This window comes from Heterocephalus glaber, unplaced genomic scaffold, assembly GCF_053883595.1.
Source record: "Heterocephalus glaber isolate CG9 unplaced genomic scaffold, H.glaber_assembly_v1.0 deba00001532, whole genome shotgun sequence".
Taxonomy (NCBI): Eukaryota; Metazoa; Chordata; class Mammalia; order Rodentia; family Bathyergidae; genus Heterocephalus; species Heterocephalus glaber.
The window spans coordinates 21,950,140-21,973,317 of NW_028258330.1; the positions used below are offsets into that span (position 1 = coordinate 21,950,140).

Genomic DNA, 23,178 nt, shown 5'->3' on the forward strand with positions numbered 1-23,178 from the left:
ATAGTGAGGTTGAGTGGAAGCATGTAACTCACCTAAGGGAACCCCTGTGTTCCCTAATATACACCATCTGTGCAAAATTTAGAAATACAGCAATGTATTATATGAAGAGTTGTGTCTGCTGCTTAATATTTCATTTAAACTTATTTGGAAATGCTTGCCATGAGTATTACATGATGAAGACTCATGCTGATATATTATCACTGATTATTTCAGGATGGCTATAGATATCATAAGTTTGGTGGGCACTTATATTTACTAATCAATTTCATAACCTTGGCAAAATGATTTTCTTTTATTTGGTATACAGCACTTTTATTATTTCCTCTTAGAGAAATAATGAAAAATGATGAGCAGGGGAATAATGAAGTAAACTAACTGAAACAACTGCATGGCCTTCCTGCTTTAAAAAAATGATAGTATGGTTTCCATTTAAGCACGTGGGCAGATATGTAGAACTTTTCTCCTAGGGTGTGAGGTTATATGGGTAGAAACCCAAGTGACAGGGAGAGATGTAATAATGTGTAATCAAGACAAAGGTGTTCTATCAGCACATTGCCTAGCACTTGGAGTCTATGTTCGCTAAAAGCTGAAAAATTAAAACAAGGGAAAGTGCACATCTGGTACTGTTCTAAAAGTGGAGGACTTCAAGGCTATGGGAGGTCCTCCCTTGAAAATTTGTCTTCAGTTTCAACAAATGGTAAACTCAGTCATTACAAATATTTTTTTTCCTTCCACAGTGTGAGCATGGCTGTATATTACCTCATAAAGAACAGGTGAGCTCTTAAAAACCTGTCTTACTATTCCAGTTAATTTGCACAGCATCAGATATATACACAATTGGGTCATGATTGAAGATATTATAAGTCAAAGTGTGCTTTTAGTGACATATGGAAGCAAATCATTTCAGATGTTTTGCTTTTGCAACAAAAGGATTGTTTAAAAATATTCTTTTAAAAACCCCAGGAAATAATTACTTCAACAGATTACTTTTACATTTACCATTTTAGAAATTAAAATCGAGAGTTCAATGTATATGTGTTTGTGTGTGCACACCTGTGTGTGCAGAGGGGAGGTACTGACTGAAGGTTTCTCAATACTGGACCTGTTGATATTCTGTGATAAATAATTCTTTCTGGTGGGGGCCCATCTGCTGCAGCACAGGATCCCTGTCCTCTGCCTAGTAGATGCCAGGAGATTTCTCCCTGTGTTGTGACAACCAAAAATGTCTACTGTTGGACAAGATCATTCCTGACTATGGAACTCTTTCTTAATATAAACACCAAAAAATAACTATCTTCCATAGTATTTTCCAGTTTTGTTCCTTTTTTCTTTGGGTGAAAAGTATGTCTCTCTTTACAGGTATGCACATCTACTTGACTGGATAGAACACAGCTAGATTCTCCTATTTCTTGGTTCATTTGCAGTTACTTTTGAGGAAGCAATATGAGGACAACGTAATCTCATGGAGATATATAGTTGGACATAAGTGTATCTTCAAAAATCTCCTATAATTGTGGACAGTGTTTAACATTACATTAAACACCACAAACATTAGTGTCTTGAATGGGCTACACTGGGATTTTACCTGACATCTTGACACTGTTACATTAATACTCATTGGTGCATCTTATACAATGAACACATTATTTTTACCAGTACAGGATTTATAATATGCATTTGTCAGCTTGGAAAATACTGGTTGACATTTCTTTATAATATGCAAAACACTTTTGTTAGTATCATCACCAGTCTTACCAAAAAGTCTTAAAGTACTGAGAAGAAGCTGTCACATGCACAGCAGAAGGCACACTTTTTCCAAAATCTTGATTTTTAGCTCTATAGCTTGAATTTTGTCATTGGCAACAAATACTTGTTCATTGTCATTGTAAGGACCGGCCCACTTTGCTCATTTTTGATATTTCTAGTTTCATACAAAAGTGTTCTTCTGTGATAAGCAGCCTGTTGAGCAAACAACTAAATCACAAGAGCTTTTTCTGAACACAGCCCATGCTCACAATGCAGAAATGCTTCATGTGGACTTTTCATTTATTCAGAATATCTTTTTAAAAGGTCCAAGATGTAATAACATTAGAGTTTACTGCTTCATCAAGGACAATCAGAAGAGAAAGAGGATTCTTAAAGCAACTGCAAGTGACAGTTGACAAAAATAGAATGAGTGCTGGTATAATTTGGTACTACAGGCTTGATGCATGCTGAGAAATCAGTGGTTTTACTTGTATGCATGCATTACAATTGTCCAACAGTGAAAATCCAAGTAATGTCCTCATGTTTTTGTAAGAACAGTTTGATCTCTGAGCCTCCTGAAAAAGAGCCTGGGAAATCTCCAATGGTCCACATACCACAGAGAACCACTTGGTTAAGGGAGCAGAGTTTGTTAGTTTAATGCAAAGACTGGTCTCTTAAAGAAAAGCAGCTACATTTTAAACTCAACTAACAGGAATAAGAAATATGTGATGAAGGTACAGAATACTGAAGATGGGGAAAAAACTGAGAAATCTGAATTTCACTAACATTTGTTAGATTTATAGACTTGATTCCCCACCACTGTTGGTTTACTAGCATTGCCTGTTAGGAAAAGTCATTACTAACAGCATCTTTAGCTGTTCATCATAGAAAAGGCTTCGCAGTACTTGATGCACTGTGTAAAAAGAAGTCTTAAGGATTTAGCTCAGTGGTTCCGGCGCCTGCTTTGCAAGTTCACTCCCCAGTACCATAAAAAAAAAAAAAAAAAAAAAAAAAAAGGAAGTCTTAAGACTAAAATCGAGGAGAAGAATTTGGAAAAATACTTGGTGTGTTGAAGGCTATGCCTCTCCCTCCATCCTCCTCTACCCCTAGCAGATGTTTTATTAAGATATAAATGATTACACTGAGATGCACTTTCTTCTTTTATAGAGATGCAAACAGATGCCTGGATATTTTTGATGAGCAATTGCATCCACTCACAGTAAGTGTCACTTTTTTTGAGTTTATCTTTTTTCCTCACAGGGTTGTGTTTCTTTCACTCTATTTTCCTTTGACATTCATTGCCAGAAGTAAATCACTCCTATCTATTTGAATTCAAGTCACGTACTTGCTCAAGTCATGTCGTAACAAATCTTCTTAGAAAAGGAGGGTTTTGCAGGGCTCTGATAGAGTAAGAATTGATTTGTACCTTTCATATTGAGCTAAGATGAATAAATGTACTATTCAAATGCCAGAAAATTGAGCTTTCCAAAAAATAATTTTCGGTACCATCCAACTGCATAAATGAGTAAATAAACCCCCAGACAGGTGAAGTTCTTTGCGACTGCATCCCTAGAGGCTGTGGTTGCAGGACACTAATTATGTTTATTTATGTAGATTTTATTACAGAGAAATATAGCTTATGATCAAGAAGACTTTCAGCCTAAAAATGAATTTGAGAATTCTGTGGAGGTGCAGTGGAAAGCAATGTCGACTTTCTGAGCTTCTGGCCTTCTGTGTTGTTTACCAAGGGAGTACATTCTGAGAGATGCATTGATAGCAATTCGATCTTTCTACAAATCTCAGAGAGTGCACTTACATAACGAAGATGGCTGTGGTGCACTAGGTGGTAGCTTATGGGGCCACTGCTGTACATGTTTTACATGTTGTACACTGATCAAAGTGTCGTCATGCTCAGTAAAATATCCCAGTGTATCTAGTTGAAGACTAAAAGACATACAACCCAACTGAAATTATTTTAAGGAACATGTGAGCACAGGTGGAGACTGCTGTCTTAAAAGCTTTCTTAAGTGAATACTTACATTGCATCATTGCTCTTTTCAGAGAGAAAAGCTTCCAGAGGAATACTTTGAGCTTGATTCTGAACACATGCATATTTACAGATTTATTGCTAGTATTTTTAATGCCACACGGTTACCAACTGAAGGTGCAATAATAACCTTGGTAAGATGTTTCTTATTTATCAAGCATGCTTAAAAATTGGTCTTGTACACAGAGAAGGGTCTTTTTTCAAATGAAAGAAGATTCCTGAAGTTATCATAAGAACTTTATGAAGAGAAGCCTATCAGAGGAAAGTAAATAAACATATTTGTGTTCTATGATCTTCTAAAATTTTGCCTTTCCTTTTCTCATTACAAAACAACTGCAATTAAAGGTAATTGGAGAGTCACACACACATGCACACACACACACATGGGCACACACACACGGGCACTTAACACCGTGAACCCTTACACATCATGTGGGGTGGGAAGGAGACAATATCAAGGCCATGCGAGCCACAGAGACTGAGTCTGTGCAGGTCAGGCCAGGTCCCAGGCTGTGTTCCCTGGACAGTTCACTGCCTTCTGTTCTCTGTCCCTTGGCTTATGGGTGTCAGTCCATCCCTGCTGACCACTGGTGTCTGCTTGTGACGCTGCCCAGGATGACAGCACCAGCAGTTCTTAGAAAAGCTTTGTTATCCTCCTAAGCCGTAGCTGTGTCCTCATTTTGTGTTATCATACAGAATTCTGAAGGTGAGATTTTATCATTTATAATAAAAGCTGTTCAAGTGGTTGAGATTGTTCCAGTCCTTCCTCCCACAAATGCACAGTGGGAGGTCATCCACATGGCCTGCAGTGAAAGAGCACTTAGAACAGTAGATGTTCCTATGGCATCTAGTCTAGAGTCTGGGATGGGGGCTTGTGCCCTGTGCTCCATGTAAACCCCTTGGGAACATTTCCATATGTAGAGGTAGATGATGCAGGAAGGAGAGCTGGATTGGAAGGGGGAGCTCCTTGTAGGCAAGGTAAGTTTGATGTTCTGTGAGATAACAGTGTCTTGTCTTCTAATAATTTGGATGTGTGGGACCATAACAGGAACCTGAGTCAGAAATAAAGAAGAAAGTGCAGCTGTTCAAATGCACAGAAAGTATTCAGTGAAAAGGGGGCAGGACTCTTCACAGGTACTGATGGAACAGTTGTCTTTGTTGGAAAGAAAAGAACTGTCTTCTGCTCACACAGCAGGGCAAGTGGTGCAAATGTGTGCCAGCCCAGGACAAGCCTATGGCAAAGCTCTATAGAGGGTGAGGACTTACCAGTGTTGGGGCACTTCGCTCTGATCTTTTCTGTGCAAAAAAGACTTGTGTCCTGGGACAGAGGCTCATTTTTAGGTGACTTGAGGGAGCAGGTGTGGGGGAGTCAATACAACTGAGTTGGAGAACATTTTCAGATCTGAACTGCTGGTCTGTCAACTTTCACACAGTAACCTTGCTCTTAAAAGTGGGTTTTTTTCTTTGTTGAAGCATATACATTCTGCCTTCCCATGTCTGTGAGCTCTGCATCTGAAATTTCTGTCACTTGGGGAAAAAATCATGTCCTTCTCTTCTTCTTAAGGTTCAACAATATAGTATAACTGCCTTTACCTAGCATTTGAATTATATTGAATTTTGCATTGTAAGCAACTTAGAAACGCTTTCCAGTATATGGGAGAAGATGCATAGATTATATGCAAACACTAAGCCATTTTATATTAGGGACTTGAGCATCTACAAGTTTTTGTATCACTCAGCTTTAAGTAACAGCAAATCACAGCTTCCTCTCTAAGTTTACTCAGCTGGTAGCCCACCCAGTTCTGTGTAGAATAGATTTTTTTTGTATTAAATTCTTTTATTGGTACACTGTAGGTATACAACACAATTACATTTCTCATTGGGAATTGTACCTTTATATAATGCATCTTGATTCTTATTTTTTCCCAATTCCTAGCCCTCCCTTCACACCCTCCACCCTTCCCTATTTACAAAGACTTTATTTCCATTTTTTCCATTTCTCATCATGTTTTCCTTTCCCTTCTTTCCTTTCCCCTGTGCCTCCCACTACTCCTACCCCTTTGGACCTTTTCTTCCTATTTTACATTATCGATTATTCATTCTAATCATTGGTACATTTTAGGTATACAATATAATGACATTCATCATTGGAAATTTGCACCTTTACAGAGTCTCTCGTGGTTCTTGTTTTTCACCTTTGCCCAGCCCTCCCTTCAACCCCTCCAGCCCTCCCTATTTACAAAGATTTTGTTCCTATTTTTCCATTTTCTCATATTAATCCCACTCCCTTCTATCCGTTCCCTTAGCCCTCCCACTTCCTTCCCCTTTGCCCCTTTTCTTCCTATTTCACATGACCTATTATACATTTAGTCCTTATTTACACTTTCAGTTTCTCACACCAGAGAAACTATTCGGTATTTACACATCTGTGTCCTATTTATTTCACTTAAGAGTATTGTCTCAATGTGCATCCACTTAGCTATAAATGTCTCTAATTTCTCATTTTTTATGGCTGAGTAGTACTCCATTTCATTAAAAAAAAAACCCACATTTTCTTTATCCAGTCTCCAGTTGATGGGCATTTGGGCTGTTTCCAAGTTTTAGCTATTACAAACTGTGCTGCTATGAACATGGGTGCACATATATCACTGTGGTATGATTCTTTTAATTCTTTGGGGAAGATCCCCAGCAGTGGAATAGCGGGGTCAAATGGGATTTCCAGTACTAGTTCTTTGAGGTATCTCCATACTGATTTCCACAGTGGTTTCACCAGTCTACACTCCCACCAGCAGTGGAGCAGGGTTCCTCTTTCCCCACAGCCCTGCCAGCATTTGTTATTGGTTGATTTCATGATAGCAGCCATTCTTTCTGGAGTGAAGTGGAATCTCAGCGTTGTTTTCATTTGCATCTATCGAATGACCAGTGACGTTGAACATTTTTTCATGTATTTATTTGCTATTTCTACTTCTTTGTCTGAGAAATGTCTGTTCATTTCAGATGCCCATTTTTCGATTGGGTCTTTAAATTTGGGAGATCTGATCTTTTTAAGTTCTTTATAGATTTGAGATAGTAGACCTTTGTCTGAGGAAGAGCAGGTGAAGATTTTTTCCCACATTGTGGATTGTCTCTTCACACTGCTGGTGGTTTCTCTTGCTGTGCAGAAGCTTTTTAATAAGAAGAGATCCCATTTGTTGATTGTTTGTGCTAGTTCACGGGCAACTGAGGTTTTGTTCATAAAATCTTTTCCTACACCTATGTCTTCAAGAGTTCTACCTAACCTCTGTTCCAACTGGTTCAGAGTTTCTATTTTAATATTTAGATCTTTAATCCATTTTGATTTTAGTTTAGTGCATGGTGAGAGATATAGGTCTAGTTTTAATCTTTGGCAAGTTGAAGCCCAACTTTTCCAGCACCATTTATTAAAGAGGCTATCTTTCCTCCAGTGAGGGGTTTTGGCTCCTTTGTTGAAGATGAGATGGCTGAGTGTGTCTGGCGTTGTTTCTGCATCTTCTAATCTGTTCCACTGGTCCTCAGGTCTGTTTCTTTGCCAGTACCATGCTGTTTTGATCACAGTAGCTTTGTAGTAGAGTTGCAGGTTGGGGATTGTGATACCCCCTGCCATGTCTCTGTTACCTAGAATTGCTTTTGCTATCCTGGGTCTCTTCTTGTTCCAAATGAATTTTTTGATTGTTTTCTCAAGGTCCGTGAAGTATGCTGCTGGGATCTCAATTGGAATTGCTTTGAATCTGTATAGCAGTTTTGGAAGTATGGCCATTTTCACTATATTAATCCTTCCTACCCAGGAGCAGGGGATGTCTGTCCATTTTCTGATACCATCTTCAATCTCTCTTTTCAGAGTGCCATAGTTTTCAGAGAAGAGGTCTTTGATTTCTTTTGTTAGGATGATTCCTAGGTATTTCAGTTTTTTGGATGCTATTGTGAAAGGAATTATTTGCCCTATTTCTCTCTCAGTGAGTCTGTCATTGGTGTAGAGGAAAGCTATTGAGTTTTGTGTGTTGACCTTGTAGCCAGCTACTTGACTGAATTTGGTTATTAAGTCTAGAAGACTTTTGGTGAAGTTCTTGGGGTCTTCTATATAGAGTATCATGTCATCTGCAAATAATGACAATTTGACTTCTTCATTTCCTACCTTTATTCCTTTTATTTCTTTCTCTTGTCTAATTGCCGTGGCTAATGTTTCCAGAACTATACTGAACAAGAGTGGTGATAGTGGACATCCTTGTCTTGTTCCTGATTTGAGTGTGAAGGATTTCAGTTTTTAACCATTTAGTATGATATTGGCTGTTGGTTTTTCATAGATGGCTTCTATCAGTTTGAGTCAGAGACCATCTATTCCAATTTTTTGTAGGGTTTTTATCATAAACACATGTTGGATTTTGTCAAATGCTTTTTCTACGTCTATGGAGATAATCATATGGTTTTTGTCCTTGGCTCTATTGATATAGTGTATTACATTAATTGATTTTCGTATATTGAACCATCCCTGCATCCCTGGGATGAATCCTACTTGATCAGGCTGTATGATCTTCTTGACGATCTTCTGCATTCTGTTTGCCAGTATCTTATTAAGGATTTTTGCATCTATGTTCATTAGTGAGACTGGCCTATAGTTCTCCTTTTCAGTTGGGTCATTCTCTGCTTTGGAGATCAAGGTGATGCTTGCTTCCAGGAATGAATTTGGGAGTATTGCTTCCCTTTCAATTTCATTGAAGAGTTTAAACAGTAGCGGCAGCACTTCCTCTCTAAATGTCTTGTAGAATTCAGCAGTGAAGCCGTCAGGGCCTGGGCTTTTCTTAGGTGATAAGTTTTTAATTACATTTTCAATTTCCTTGGTTGATATTGGGTTGTTCAGAATTTTTAGATCTTCTTCATTCAACTTTGGTAATTCATATGTATCTAGGAATCTGTCCATTTCTTCTGTGTTGTCCATCTTATTGGTGTATAGGTTCTGGAAGTAAGTATTGATGATCCTCTGGATTTCTGCTGGGTCTGTTGTAATTTCACCCTTTTCATTCCTAATTGCATGGATTTGAGCCTTTTCTTTCCTTTTTCTGACAAGGTTGACTAAAGGTTTATCAATTTTGTTGATTCTTTCAAAGAACCAACTCTTGGCTTCATTGATTTTTTGTATCGTTCTCTTAGTCTCCATTGCATTGATTTCTCCTCTGATCTTTATAATTTCTTCCCTTGTATGAGCTTTGGGGTTGTCTTGCTCTTCTTTTTCTAGAAGCTTGAGGTGCAGCATCAGGTTGTTTAATTGGCTCGTTCTGTTTTCCTAATATGCGTATTCACTGCTATGAATATCCCTCATAAGACTGCTTTCATTGTGTCCCATAGATTCCGATATGTTGTATTGTCGTTGTCATTTAATTGAAGGAACTGTCTGATTTCTTCTTTAATTTCCTCTGTGACCCATTGGTTATTCAGAAGTGTGTTGTTCAATTTCCATGTGTTTATGAAATTTTTTGAGTTTCTTTTGCTATGGATCTCCAATTTCATCGCACTATGGTCTGATAATATACAGGAGATAACTTCAATTCCTTTGCACTTACTTAAACATGTTCTATGAGTGAGTATGTGGTCTATTTTGGAGAATGACCCACGTGCAGCTGAGAAGAATGTGTATTCTGATTTTGTGGGGTGGAAGACTCTGTAAACATCTGTTAAGTTCATTTGTTCAGGAGTTTGATTGAGTTCTAGTATTTCATTACTTATTTTTTGTCTAGTTGATCTATCTATTTGTGACAGTGGGGTGTTGAGGTCCCCCACAAAAATTGTATTAGTGCATATATGGCTTTTCATGTCCATTAGTATTTGTTTTATATAGTTGGGTGCACTAGTGTTTGGTGCATAGATATTTATGATTGTCATCTCTTCCTCTTGGATTCTTCGCTTTACAAGGATGTAGTGTCCTTCTTCATCTCTCTTAATCAGTGTTGGTTTGAAATCTACTTGATCTGCCAAGAGGATAGCTACTCCTGCTTTTTTTCAGGTTCCTGTCGCATGCAGTATTGTTTTCCACCCTTTAACTTTCAGTCTATGAGTTTCCTTTTGAATTAAGTGTGTTTCTTGTATGCAGCATATTGTTGGATTTTGCTTCTTGACCCATTCTGCCAGTCTATTTCTTTTGATTGGTGAATTGAGACCATTAAGGTTGATGGTTATAACTGAAACATATTGACTTGTCATTGCCATGACTTTTTCTTTTTGTTGGGTTCTCCCCCTCTACATTTAATTTCTTGTCATGCCAGATGGGTTCATTCTGCTTTGCTTCCTGGGGTTGTGATCCTCAATGTCTGTTCCTAGGCTATTGTGTAAAATTCTTTGGAGTGCTGGTTTGGTATTCACAAAGTTCCTAAGGTGCTCTTTGTCATGAAAGTTTCTTATTTCTCCATCCATTTTGAAAGATAGTTTTGCAGGGTACATCAATCTGGGTTGGAGGTTGTTTTCTTTTAGGGCTTAGAATATGTCACTCCAAGCTCTTCTTGCCTTGAGGGTTTGTGTTGAGAAGTCTGCTGTGATTCTGATGGGCTTTCCTTTGTATGTGATTTGTTTCTTTTCTCTGACTGCTTGGAGAACTTTGTTCTTCTGTTGTGTTTCTGGAATCTTAACGATTATATACCTATGTGTAGATTTTTTTTGATCAAGGCTATTTGGAGTCCTATATGCCTCACTTATCTGTATGTCAAGCTCTTGTCCCCTCCTTGGGAAGTTTTCTGCCATTATTTCTGTGAAGATATTTTTTATGTCATCTGCACTCTCTCCTGTTTCTTCATTGAGCCCAATCAGTCCTATGTTATTCTTTTTTGCATCATCTAGCAGCTGCTGGATTGATTTCTCATGTTCCTTTATAATTTTGAAGCAATTTTTCTTTTCCTGGTCACTAATTGCAATCTTATCTTCTATATCTGAAATTCTGTCCTCACACTGGCTCATTCTGCTGTGTAGACTGTCAATGGAATTTTTCATGTCCTGGAAATCTATTTGCATCTGTTTTATGGATTCCATTTGTTTCTTATGTTGGGATTCCATCATGTTCCTCAGCTCCTCTCTAGATTTATTAATCATGTCTTGCACTAAGGGCACAATTTCTCCTGTTATCTGAGAAATTATTTCTGATTTCATTTTTTCCAGATCCCCTTTTGTTGCCAGTTCAGTGGGTCCAGGTGGTTGAGTATCAGAGTGTTCCATCTCATTTCCCTTTGGGGTTGCTGTAGGTGATCTGGAAGTCTGGTTTTGAGACTTATTTGTTTTCTCATTTCAACTGGGGCAGGGGGCTGTTAGCACCTGCACGGATTACCTCCTCTGAGCTGGGTGAGGTGGGACAGGGGCTGGGAGCAGCGGTAGGGATGGTGACCCAAAAGCCCTTTCCTGTGGGCTGGGAGCAGCCGGAGGGATGGTGGCCGGGAAACCCCTTCCTCTGGGCCAGGAGCAGCAGGACAGAAGGTGGCCCAAAAGCCCTTTCCTCTGGGCTGGGAGCAGCGGGAGGGATGGTAACCAGGAAGCCCGTTCCTCTGGACCAGGAGCAGTGGGACGACGGCTCAGAAGCTCCTACCTCTGGGCCGGGAACAGTGGGACTCAGTACCTTGGTCTGGTGGTCTGGTGTCCTCTGCGCCTTGGTAATGTGGAATCAGGTGGTTGCCTGTCTGCAGTGGGGTGATTCGGTGTCTTCTGCGTGACTCAGGACCTCGATAGGGCGTGCACAGACCTGCCTGTCTTAGAATAGATTTTTGATTTATGTAAAGAGTACCTGAGTTTGTCTCATGGACTGCCTGGAAGTTTAGGACTCCCAGTGGTACAGACAGGCAGCCCTGTGTTTGCCACCCTAAAACCAATAAAAATGACTAAGTTAAAGATTATATAGGAGGGAAATTGGATTTTCATGAACAGTGGAGTAGAGGCAAACAAGGGCACTAAGGATTACCCTGTTGTACTTGTGGGTTCTGTATAAACACATTGAATTTGGGGAAAACTTTGCAGTTATAAAGTCTTGTGCCTGTCTTGCTGCTCTGCTCAGCAGCCACTGGGGGGCGGTCCTGTCCACCAGTTAGTGCCACAAAAGTGTAAACACTGTAAAAAGGTGAGGATAAAAGTGTCTCACTTAGTTGGGCATTACATTTGACCATGACATGTCTCAAATGATTTTAAAACTATCAGCTAGGTATGCTACATTGCATGTGGAAGGCACTCAGAATTTATTGAACAACTTTACCCAGCCCATGTGTGTGCCCTTCATGAGTGTAAAGGTGATAACAGTGTCACTCTGCTGGATGACCTTGGCTGAGACGTGCAGTCATTCCTGTCACCAGAATTGGACAGGAAATGTACATGGGCAGCAGACGAGTCTTAATTTCCAATTGTAACCTGACCTTTTGTTTAGCTGAGCAAAATCTCTGTAGCACACAAAAGTAAGAGGCACTTCCTCTCTGTTCAGACACAGAAGAAACCCATCACAACAGTTCTTAGCACAGCACTTACACAGGACTGAAATCACAGAACAGTGCTCTCCTCTTTTCAGGTCTTCTTAGAAAGGCTTTTGTCATACACTGAGATTGACATCTGCCCCACTAACTGGAGAAGGATAGTCCTGGGGGCCATTCTTCTTGCCTGCAAGGATTGGGATGATGAGACTCTGTGGAACGTGGAGTTCTGCTGGATCTTCAAGGATGTTACACTTGAGGACATGTGAGTCTGAAAGGGTTTGGTGAATATTCTAACCATTCTCCAGTTCATTTGCTTCCATAAGGTATGCAATTTAAGAAATAATTTTAAATACTACATTATATAGAAAATGGAAATAGTCATGAAGCTGTTACTTTCTGCTCATGTATAGTATAAGTATTCATATTGTCCATCATTAAGTGTTAGGTTTTAATGGGAAATGTTTGTAATGATATGCGTGGTAAACAGAAATGTTTTCTCGTGGTTTTTGCCAAACATCTTACAAGCTTACCACCTGAACAGCATAATACAGTGCATGTCTTTTTGGCTTTTAAAAGCTGTGAGGTCCAGTCCCTTTTCAGGGGTGTTGAGTCTGGCTTTTGAAAGAAATGTTTGACCATGTTAAGGTCTTAGGGCCAGTGGACTATGTAGTATAGCTTCAGCCTGAAACACACATTGTCAGTGTTTCATCTGAACGGGTGTTCATAGCATAATCAGGACATACAACAGGAAAGGTTCCAGATACCTGTGCCTGCCTCCTCCTGACTAGAAGTGCTGCATGTGTGTAGAAATTGGTATGATGGGCTCTCATATTCTGTGTATTGTGTGTGCACAGGCAGTTGTGTAGTCACACAGCCGAGGACTGCTCCCAGTCATTTCTTTCCACTGTCTGTGTAGGCACATGCTCACACACTTGCATGTACATTCTCTTCTGGTGAGGGGCAGCAGGTGCTGATCATCTTGGGTTTCCCAACACAGAAACAAGACTGTGAGTCTAGTGCTCTGCCAGAAATCATGTACCAAAGTGGATGTGGTCTAGCCAAGACTGCTGTTTTTGATCTTTCTTCCTTCTGAAGTTTAAAATGAGTATCTTGATTGTCAGGGTCATAGTTTGTCACCCTAGTAATAATAAGGTGACATACCCTTTGATGTAGCCTCATATTCTGGGACGGGGTACCAATTTCCTTTCCCTATACAGTGCAGTTTGTTTTTTACTTTGTTTATGATGATTGCCTTTTTTTTGTACTGGGGATCGTACTAGAGACCTTGAGCTTGCCAGGCAGGCAGCAGAACTACTGAGCTAAATCCCCCAGCTGCTGATGATTGCTTTTTGTGTGAAGACTTTTTCCCTCAGAGAGAAGAGTGGTGATTCTTTTGCTGGTGCCTCTCCGCTTCTCTTGGCCCGTCCTCTTATGAGCCCATTGACAATGTCTACAAGCTCTTCAGAGCTAACAAAGAGCATACATCACTTCTTTGGTCTCCCACTGTGGTGGGGCCTTGTGAGTGCCTGTGGAGTGTGAGTCACACAGATGCATTGATGGATTCTGACGAATGAGCTGAAGCCAGCAACAGGAGGGAGTGAACAAGCCATAACTTTTCCCCTTCACCCTAACACAAAAGTGCTGGGATACAGAAAGGACAGAAAATAGGTGTGCCTTGTTGGAACATGAGTATTTTCTTCCAGTTGGTAGCCTTCCTAGGTCTCAGAACAGAATTTACAGCAGTCCTAGAAGCTGAAAATGACATTTTTGGAGATAGTCCACGTGACTAAAATTGTCCTGTATTTGTTCTGCTTTGTTCTTCTTCCCCAGAAATGAGTTGGAAAGGCATTTCTTGGACCTAATGAAGTTTAATGTTAATGTGCCTATCAGTGTTTATCCCAAATACTACTTTGATCTTTGCATTTTAGCATTTGAGAATGGCGTGTGTTACAAGCATGTGCCTCTTACCTAAGAAAGAGCACAAGGCCTAGAGGTAAAGCTGGGCATTCCCTAAGTGAAGTTTTTTGTGAACCACCAAAGCCAGCATCTTGAGTACAGTGGCTAATGTGAGAGGGCTACACTTAGCATGTGTGATGTGTGATGTGTGCCTTTCAAATACTAGAGATAAGAACAATGTAGGTTTTCAATGGAAATGGTAGCAGACATGGGAAAAAATAATATAATGGCTTATGAGCATACACTAGAATAATTCACACCAGAAATGGACACATACATTCAAATGGCACTTACTGTAGTGCCTTAGTGGGATTTTGGAATAATGTGTTTTTCTCCCATAACCGATATGCATTTGACAGAGCACCTTTTAATGCTTCAGTCATTAGAACTGTCCTGCCCTACAGTAGGCCAGTACACACCTCCCTCCACAGAAGTTGCTTAGAGTCTCTAATAGCTAATGAAGATTGGGTAGAACTGGGACAGCTCAGCCAGTGTTTCCTGATTGTTTTGCACAGGTTAAAGTTTATCATTTTTAATGAACAGTTGCAAAGGTAACAGATGTTTCTGTTATGAGCCTGTATCACAAAGCCTTTGACATCTTTTTTTATTTTTGAACTGGGGATTGAACTCAGGTCCTTGCGCTTGCACAGCAGGTGGTGAAACCACTGAGCTAAATCCCCAGCCCCTTTAACATCTTTACAAACTCAGTTTTTAAAGACTGTAACTTTAACAAAGTTCCCCTGTTCTGGTAATCTGATCTTCCTCCTTTAAGGATGGTAGTGAATTGGTGGGAATTAGCACTCTGGCAACTTGGCACTGCAGGTCTCAGACAGCCTAAGCAGCACTGACTGACAATGAAATATTTACATAAATCTGCACCATGAATGAACAACAGACCTGAGATTTTTTTTTTTCTTTAGGGCCACAATCTTTGAAACAATTCTACCGGTATTCTGTTTGACTTTCCTAGATCATGGCACAATTGTGTGAAGAGAAAGACTTGGGCCAAGCAGCTCTGAGAAGATCATCCAGTGATGGCAGTTTTGTTGGGGTTTTTGTTTAATACCATCCTCTCTTAAAAGCGAGAAATGGGACCTAAGACATTATTTACAAAAGCTGGAGAAATACCACCTCTCCTGCCCCCCCCAAAAATAGCAAAGTTAATATTTTCACTAAAAGGAGGGCCAGGAATTAGCTCAGTGGTTCCACTGCCTGCCTCGCAAGCTCAAGGTCCGGAGTTTGATCCCTGGTACCAAAAAAAAAAAAAAACTAAAAGGAAAGACCTTGAATTCAAGCAACTCCTGGACAGTAATAGTTGCACTGCGTGGGAAAGAAAGAGACCTTGTCAAAGCAGCAACATACTTTCTGTCCTCATTGATGTGAGCAGAGCTGCAAGGACTTCAAAGCAGAAGGTCCGAGCTGACACAGAGCTATTTGCTTAGTTCTCAGGGCAGTACCTGTGATCCCTGTAAGGCTTTTGAAATAGGCGTTTAAATTTAAGTGAATGTAAAGTATTAATTAATTTTTAAATTAGATTTTAACAATAGTACCCATATAATTGTTCTGCCCCTTATATTGTGACATATGCCTTTAGGATTGTGCAGTATTTTTTAAATTACGATAAGGCTTTATTGATCCAAATGTATTTTTCACCAAAAATAAAGATGTATAACTCTAGTTGTAATAATCACTATTATGTGACAAGTATATATTCTCCCATTATTTTCATACTAAAACCTTCTGAGAGTCATGATCCTTCTAATTATTTTTCACTTATATTATTTCAGTTTTTACATCTTTCTTAGAAATAAGTATCATCACTTAACAGTGTTAATCTCCATTCCTTAAAAAATTAATCTTTAACATGTTAAAAGATGGTGGTTGGCACATAAAAGTTCACATATTTAAGGAATCATTTTTGCATAGATATAATTCATCATATCACAAAAAAAGTGATTTTTTTTCCCATACAAATTATAAGCACTTTTAAAGTACACATGTGCTTTCTCAAGATGCTAAGGTGCACTCGGGAACAAATGTAATGGTTGTTTTTTTTTGGCTCAGAGCTTGGCTTTCTGTTTAAAAGACTCCTTGAGCCTCTTGACAGTGGAAACATCCCCAACTCCCTCAGGCCAGTTGTCATGTACACTGTAAGTTTTGAGTTTACACATACTGGCCCCCGTCCACATTCACCAACTGTCCAGTGACGAAGCTGGAGGTGACAGCAGGAAGCAAACAATAGTGGAGACCTGCTCAGGAACTGCCATTCATTTAGCTGGGATTTTCTGAAAGAAACTTGTAAAAAAAAGCTTTCTCCTGAATCAGCATAGTTGTCTACAGTAGTCTAGGAATAAATTACTCCAGGAGCAACACAGTTGATTCTAACTCCACTGCTGGCCCATTCCACAGCTAGGGACTTAGTGAGATTGTAAACACTTCACCTTGCAGCTCCACTGTGAGCTGTTAACGATTGTCCATTAAGAAGAATAATGATATTAACAATAGATCCTGGGTGGGGGATTTAGCTCAGTGGTTTCACCACCTTCTGGGCAAGCACAAAGACCCGAGTTCGATCCCCGGTACCCAAAACAAAACAAAACAAAACAAAAAACCCCAATAGATCCTCCATCCTCTTTCATCCAGGAATTGTAAATTACTTTGCACATATAGAAGGTGCCTGTCAGGTTGGTTTCAATCACAGCAATACATCCCTTTGAACTGATGTGTTCAGTAAGAGACAAGAACTGGCCAGCACTATTGTTTACCAAGAAATCGATCTTAGCATAAAGAGCTAAGGTAGATTTCAAATTATTCACCTCCTCTTCTTGCCAGATGTTGCACTGTATGGGAGTGTCTTGAGCCTTATTTCTGAGAGGCAGAGTGGCTTTTAATTCCTCTATAGCAGATTTTAGTCTGTCAAATTTACAGGATGCAATAACCACATTACACTTCAGGTGCAGGAGCTCCTTGGCAGTGGCTTTTTTGATGCCCATGCACCCCCCACCCCACCACAATGGCCACATGGTTCTGCAGCAAGCCAGGCTCCAGGCAGCTCTTGCCCTTCATCCAAGAGCCCATCTCCTTGAGCTTCAAAGTGAGCAGACCACTGCTGGTGCAGGTCTAGAGAGTCTGCAGATGTGGGAGGATTGTGCAGGATTGCCATTAAAATATGGGGATCTTTTTTATTGCATGGTGCTGGGAATAAAATCAAGGGTCTCTACCACTGAGCCATCCACCCAGCCCCACATATGGGCATGTTCATACTCACAAAGCCTCTGAGGAGTAGACTGTCGCACTGTCAGGTATTGAAGGTTCTTCCTGTGGTGTCACCGAGTTGCTAGTCATTATTGTCAGTCAGTTTACAGAGAAAAGCTGCTGTAGAACACTTGCCACTCATGTGGCAAGCACTACTTTGCAAGCACTACTTAATGACATCGTGGCATTGTGGCAAGGTAGGTCCTACCTTCTGAAGGGGCTTGATGTCCACTTTGTCTCAATATAAGAGAGCTGTGCCTCCTTTATTTCCGGATCCTGTTGCATGGAATATTGTTTTCTGTCCTTTGATTTTTAGTCTATTTGTTTCTTGTATAGTTTTATATTTTCTTATATACAGCATAGTGTTGGATTTTGTTTCTGTTGGATTTTGTCAGTATGTGTCTTGACTGGAGAATTGAGAACATTCACAATGAGAATTAGCATTGACTCATTCCTGTCACTGTCTTCTTTTCCTTCTGCTAACACCCTATCTTGCCCTACAGATTTTATGACTTATCTAAAAAAAAAAAAACCAAAATCTTGCCCTAAGCCAAGGTCACAAGCACCTTCTCCTTCATTGTTGTTAGAAATTTTGTGCTTTAAAAGAGTTCTACATTTAGATCTCATGTTGGCCACTCTTCACAACAGAAAATTGCACACACAGTTGACACCTACCCATCAGCTATATGAAGTGCAGGGCTGTGCACTGGTGGAAATTGCTACGATTTCTCAATATCCATACTGAACAGTGTGAGATTTTCTTTTGTTTTTTTAAATTTAATTGGTATATTTTGGGTGTACAATATAATAACATTCATCGTTGGAAATTTGCACCTTTACATAATCTCTCTCGGTTCTTATTTATTCCCCATCCCCCTGCCATCCCATCAACCCTTCCATCCCTTCCTATTTACAAAGACTTTGTTTGCATTTTTTCATTTTCTCATATTCAATTCTCTTCTTTCCTTTCCTCTACCCCTCCCACTTCTCCTTCCCCATTGCCCCTTTTCTTCCTATTTCAAATTGTCTATTATCCCTTTTAGTCCTTATTTACACTTTCAGTTTCTCACACTAGACAAACTATTCAGAATTTACACATTTGTGTCTTATGTATTTCACTTAAGAGTATTGCTTCAATATGCATCCATTTAGCTATAAATGTCTCTCTCTAATTTCTCATTTTTAGGGCTGAGTAGTACTCCATTTTATTTTAAAAACCCACATTTTGTATATCCAGTCTCCAGTTGATAGGCAATTGGGCTGCTTCCAACTTTTAGCTATTTCAAATTGTGCTGCTATGAACATGGGTGCACATACATCACTCTAGTATGATTCTTTTAATTCTTTGGGGAAGATACCCAGCAGGGGAATAGCTGGATCAAATGGGACTTCCAGTCCTAGTCCTTTGAGGTATCTCCATACTGATTTCCACAGTGGTTTCACCAGTCTACACTCCCACCAGCAGTGGAGCAATGTTCCTCTTGCCCCACAGCCCCACCAGAATTTGTTACTGGTTGATTTCATGATAGCAGCCATTCTTTCTGGAGTGAGGTAGAATCTCAGAGTTGTTTTCATTTGCATCTCTTCAATGACCAGTGATGCTGAACATTTTTTCATGGGCTTATTTCCTATTTCTACTTCTTTGTCTGAGAAATGCCTGTTCATTTCAGATGCCCATTTTTCGATTGGGTCTTTAAATTTGGGAGGTCTGATTTTTTTAAGTTCTTTATAGACTCAAGATAGTAGACCTTTGTCTGAGGGACCACTGGTGAAAATTTTTCCCACATTGTGGGTTGTCTCTTCACACTGCTTGGTGGTTTCTCTTGCTGTGAAGAAGCTTTTTAATAAGAAGAGATCCCACTTGATTGTTTGTGCTAGTTCAAGAGCAACTGAGGTTTTGTTCATAAAATCTTTTCCTACACCAGTCTCTTCAACAGTTCTACCTAACCTCTGTTCCAGCCAGTTCAGCATTTCTGTTTTAATATTTAGATCTTTAATCCATTTCAATTTTAGTTTAGTGCATGGTGAGAGATTTAGGTCTAGTTTTAATCTTTGGCAAGTTGAAACCCAATTTTTCCAGGACCATTTTTTTTTTTTTTTTTACAGTACTGGGGATTGAACTCAGGACCTTGAGCTTGTGAGGGAGGCAGTGACACCACTGAGCTAAATCCCCAGCCCATCCAGCACCATTTATTAAAGGGGCTATCTTTCCTACAGTGAGGGTGTTTGGCTCCTTTGTCAAATACGAGGTGTCTGAGTTTGTCTGGAGTTATTTCTGCATCTTCTAATGTGTTCCACTGGTCCTCAGGTCTGTTTCTTTGCCAGTACCATGCTCTTTTTATTACATTAGCTTTGTAGTATAGTTTCAAGGTGGGGATTGTGATACCCCCTGCCATGTCTCTGTTGCCTAGTATTGCTTTTCCTATTCCGGGTCTCTTCTTGTTCCAAATGAATTTTTCGATTGTTTTCTCAAGGTCCATGAAGTATGCTGCTGGGATTTCATTTGGGATTGCACTGAATCTATATAGCAGTTTTGGAAGTATGGCCTTTTTCACTATGTTGATTCTTCCTAGCCAGAAGAAAGGGATGTCTTTCTATTTTCTGCAATCCTCTTCAATCTTTCTTTTCAGAGTGCTATAGTTTTCACAGAATAGGTCTTTCATTTCTTTTGCTAGGTTGATTCCTAGGTATTTCAGTTTTCTGGATGCTATTGTGAAAGAAATTGTTTGACCTATTTCTGTCTCAGTGAGTCTGTTGTTTGTATAGAGGAAAGCTATTGATTTTTGTGTGTTGACCTTGTAACCAGCTACTTGACTGAATTTGGTTATTACATCAGCAGGCTTTTGGTGGAGTTCTTGGGGTCTTTCATATAAAGTATCCTGTCATCTGCAAATAATGACAGTTTGACTTCTTCATTTCCTATCTTTATTCCTTTTATTTCCTTCTCTTGTCTAATTGCTGTGGCCAATATTTCCTAGACTATATTGAATAGGAGTGGTAATAGTGGACATCCTTGTCTTGTTCCTGATTTGAGCGTGAAGGATTTCAGTTTTTGACCATTTACTATCATATTGGCTGTTGGTTTTTCATAGATGGCTTTTATCAGATTGAGGTAGAAACTGTCTCTTCCAATTTTTTGTAGGATTTTTATCATAAATGCATGTTGGATTTTGTCAAATGCTTTTTCTATATCTATTGAGATGATCATATGGTTTTTGTCCTTGGCTCCACTGACATAGAGTATTACATTGATTTTTGTATGTTGAACCATCCACATTTTGTATATCCAGTCTCCAGTTGATAGGCAATTGGGCTGCAATTGGGCTGCATCCCTAGGATGAATCCCACTTGGTGAGGGTGTATGATCTTGATGATCTTCTACATTCTATTTGTCAGTATCTTATTAAGGATTTTTGCATCTATCTTCATTATTGAGATTGGCCTATAGTTCTCCTTTTGGATTGGGTCTTTCTCTGCTTTGGGGATCAAGGTGATGCTTGCTTCCAGGAATGAATTCAGAAGTATTGCTTCCCTTTCAATTGCACTGGAGCGTTTAAACAGTAGTGGCAGTAGCTCCTCTCTAAATGTCTTATAGAATTCAGTAGTGAAGTCATCAGGACCCAGAATTTTCTTAGTTGGTAAGTTTTTAATTACATTTTCAATTTCATTGATTGATATTGGGTTGTTTAGAATTTTTAGGTCTTCTTCATTCAAGTTTGGTAATTCATATGTATCTAGGAATCTGTCCATTTCTTCTGTGTTTTCCATCTTATTGGTGTGTAGGTTCTGGAAGCAGGTATTGATGATTCTCTGGATTTCTGCTGGGTATGTTGTAATTTCATCCTTTTTATTCCTAATTGCATGGATTTGGGCCTTTTCTTTCCTTTTTCTGATAAGGTTGCCTAAGGGTTTGTCAATTTTGTTTATTCTTTCATAGAACCAACTTTTGGCCTCATTGATTTTTTGTATTGTTCTCTTAGTCTCCATTGCATTGATTTCTGCCCTGATCTTTATAATTTCCTCCTTTCTATGGGCTTTGGGTTTATCCTGCTTTTCTTTTTCTAGAAGCTTGAGGTTCATTATGAGATTAATTGGGCTCATTGTGTTTTTCTAATATGAGTATTCACTGCTACAAATTTCCCTTGTAAGACTGCTTTCATTGTGTCCCATAGATTCTGTTGTTTTATTGTCATTGTCATTTAATAGTAGGAACTGTCTGATTTCTTCTTTAATTTCCTCTGTGACCCATTGGTTATTCAGAAGTGTGGTGTTCAATTTCCATGTGTTTATAAAATCCTTGTGGTTTCTTTTGCTATGGATCTCCAATTTCATCTCACTATGGTCTGATAATATACAGGAGATAACTTCAATTTCTTTGCACTTAAACATGTTCTATGAGCAAGTATGTGGACTCTTGGAGAACGACTGTGTGCAGCTGAAAAGAATGTGTACTCTGATTTTGTGGGGTGGAACATTCTGTAAACATCTGTTAAGTTCATTTGTTCAAGAGTTCGCTTGAGTTCTAGTATTTCATTATGTATTTTTTGTCTAGTTGATCTATCTACTTGTGACAGTGGGGTATTGAGGTCCCCCACTACTATTGTATTAGTGCTTATTTGACTTTTCAGGTCCGTTAGTATTTGTTTTATATAGTTGGTGCATATATATTTATGGTTGTCTTCTCTTCCTCTTGGATTGTTCCCTTCATAAGGATGTAGTGTCCTTCTTTGTCTCTCTTATTCAGTGTGGGTTTGAAATCCACTTGATCTGCAAAGAGGATAGCTACTCGTGCTCTTTTCTGGGTTCCTGTTATGTGGAGTATTGTTTTCCACCCTTTAACTTTCAGTCTATGAGTTTCTTTTTGAATTAAGTATATTTCTTGTATGCAGCATATTGTTGGATTTTGCTTCTTGACCCATTCTGCCAGTCTATTTCTTTTGACTGGTGAATGTTAATGAGACCATTAACATTGATGGTTATAACTGATGCATATTGACTTGACTTTTTCATTGTCATGACGTTTTCTTTTTGTTGGATTCTCCCCTTTTGCATTTAATTTCTGGTCATGCCCAATGGATTCATTCTGCTGGGCTTCCTGGGGTTGTGATCCTATTGTCTTTTCCTAGGATTTTGTCTAAAATTTTTTGCAGTGCTGGTTTGGTGTTCATGAAGTTCCTAAGGTGCTCTTTCTCATGAAAGTATCTTATTTCTCCATCAATTTTGCCGGGTATATCAATCTGGGTTGGAGGCTGTTTTCCTTTAGGGCTTGAAATACATCACTCCAAGGTCTTCTTGCCTTGAGGGTTTGCATTGAGAAGTCCGCTGTGATTCTGATGGGCTTTCCTCTGTATATGATTTGTTTCTTTTCTCTTAACTGCTTGTAGAATTTTGTTCTTCTGTTGGGTTTCTGGAATCTTAAATATTATATGCCTATGTGTAGATTTTTTTTGATCAAGGGTAGTTTGGAGTCCTATATACCTCACTTAGCTGTATGTGAAGTTTTTTTCCCCTCCTTGGAAAGTTTTCTGCCATCACTTCTGTGAACAGTTTTTTATGTCATCTGCACTCTCTCCTGTTTCTTCATTAACTCCGATCAGTCTTATGTTATTCTTCTTTGCATTGTCTAGCGCTGCTGGATTGATTTCTCATGATCCCTTACAATTTTAAAGAAATTTTTCTTTTCCTTCTCACTACTTGCAATCTTTTCTTTTATATCTGAAATTCTGTCCT

General features: G+C 39.3%; 2 pseudogenes; one reads left to right on the plus strand and one right to left on the minus strand.

Moving 5' to 3' along the window:
* Positions 1-15,256, plus strand: part of LOC147824692 (cyclin-Y-like protein 1) — a 52,244-nt pseudogene extending 36,988 nt beyond the window's left edge.
* A 997-nt stretch (positions 15,257-16,253) lies between these two features.
* Positions 16,254-17,271, minus strand: LOC101696687 (peroxisomal trans-2-enoyl-CoA reductase-like; annotated as a pseudogene).
* Between the last annotated feature and the right edge of the window lie 5,907 nt (positions 17,272-23,178).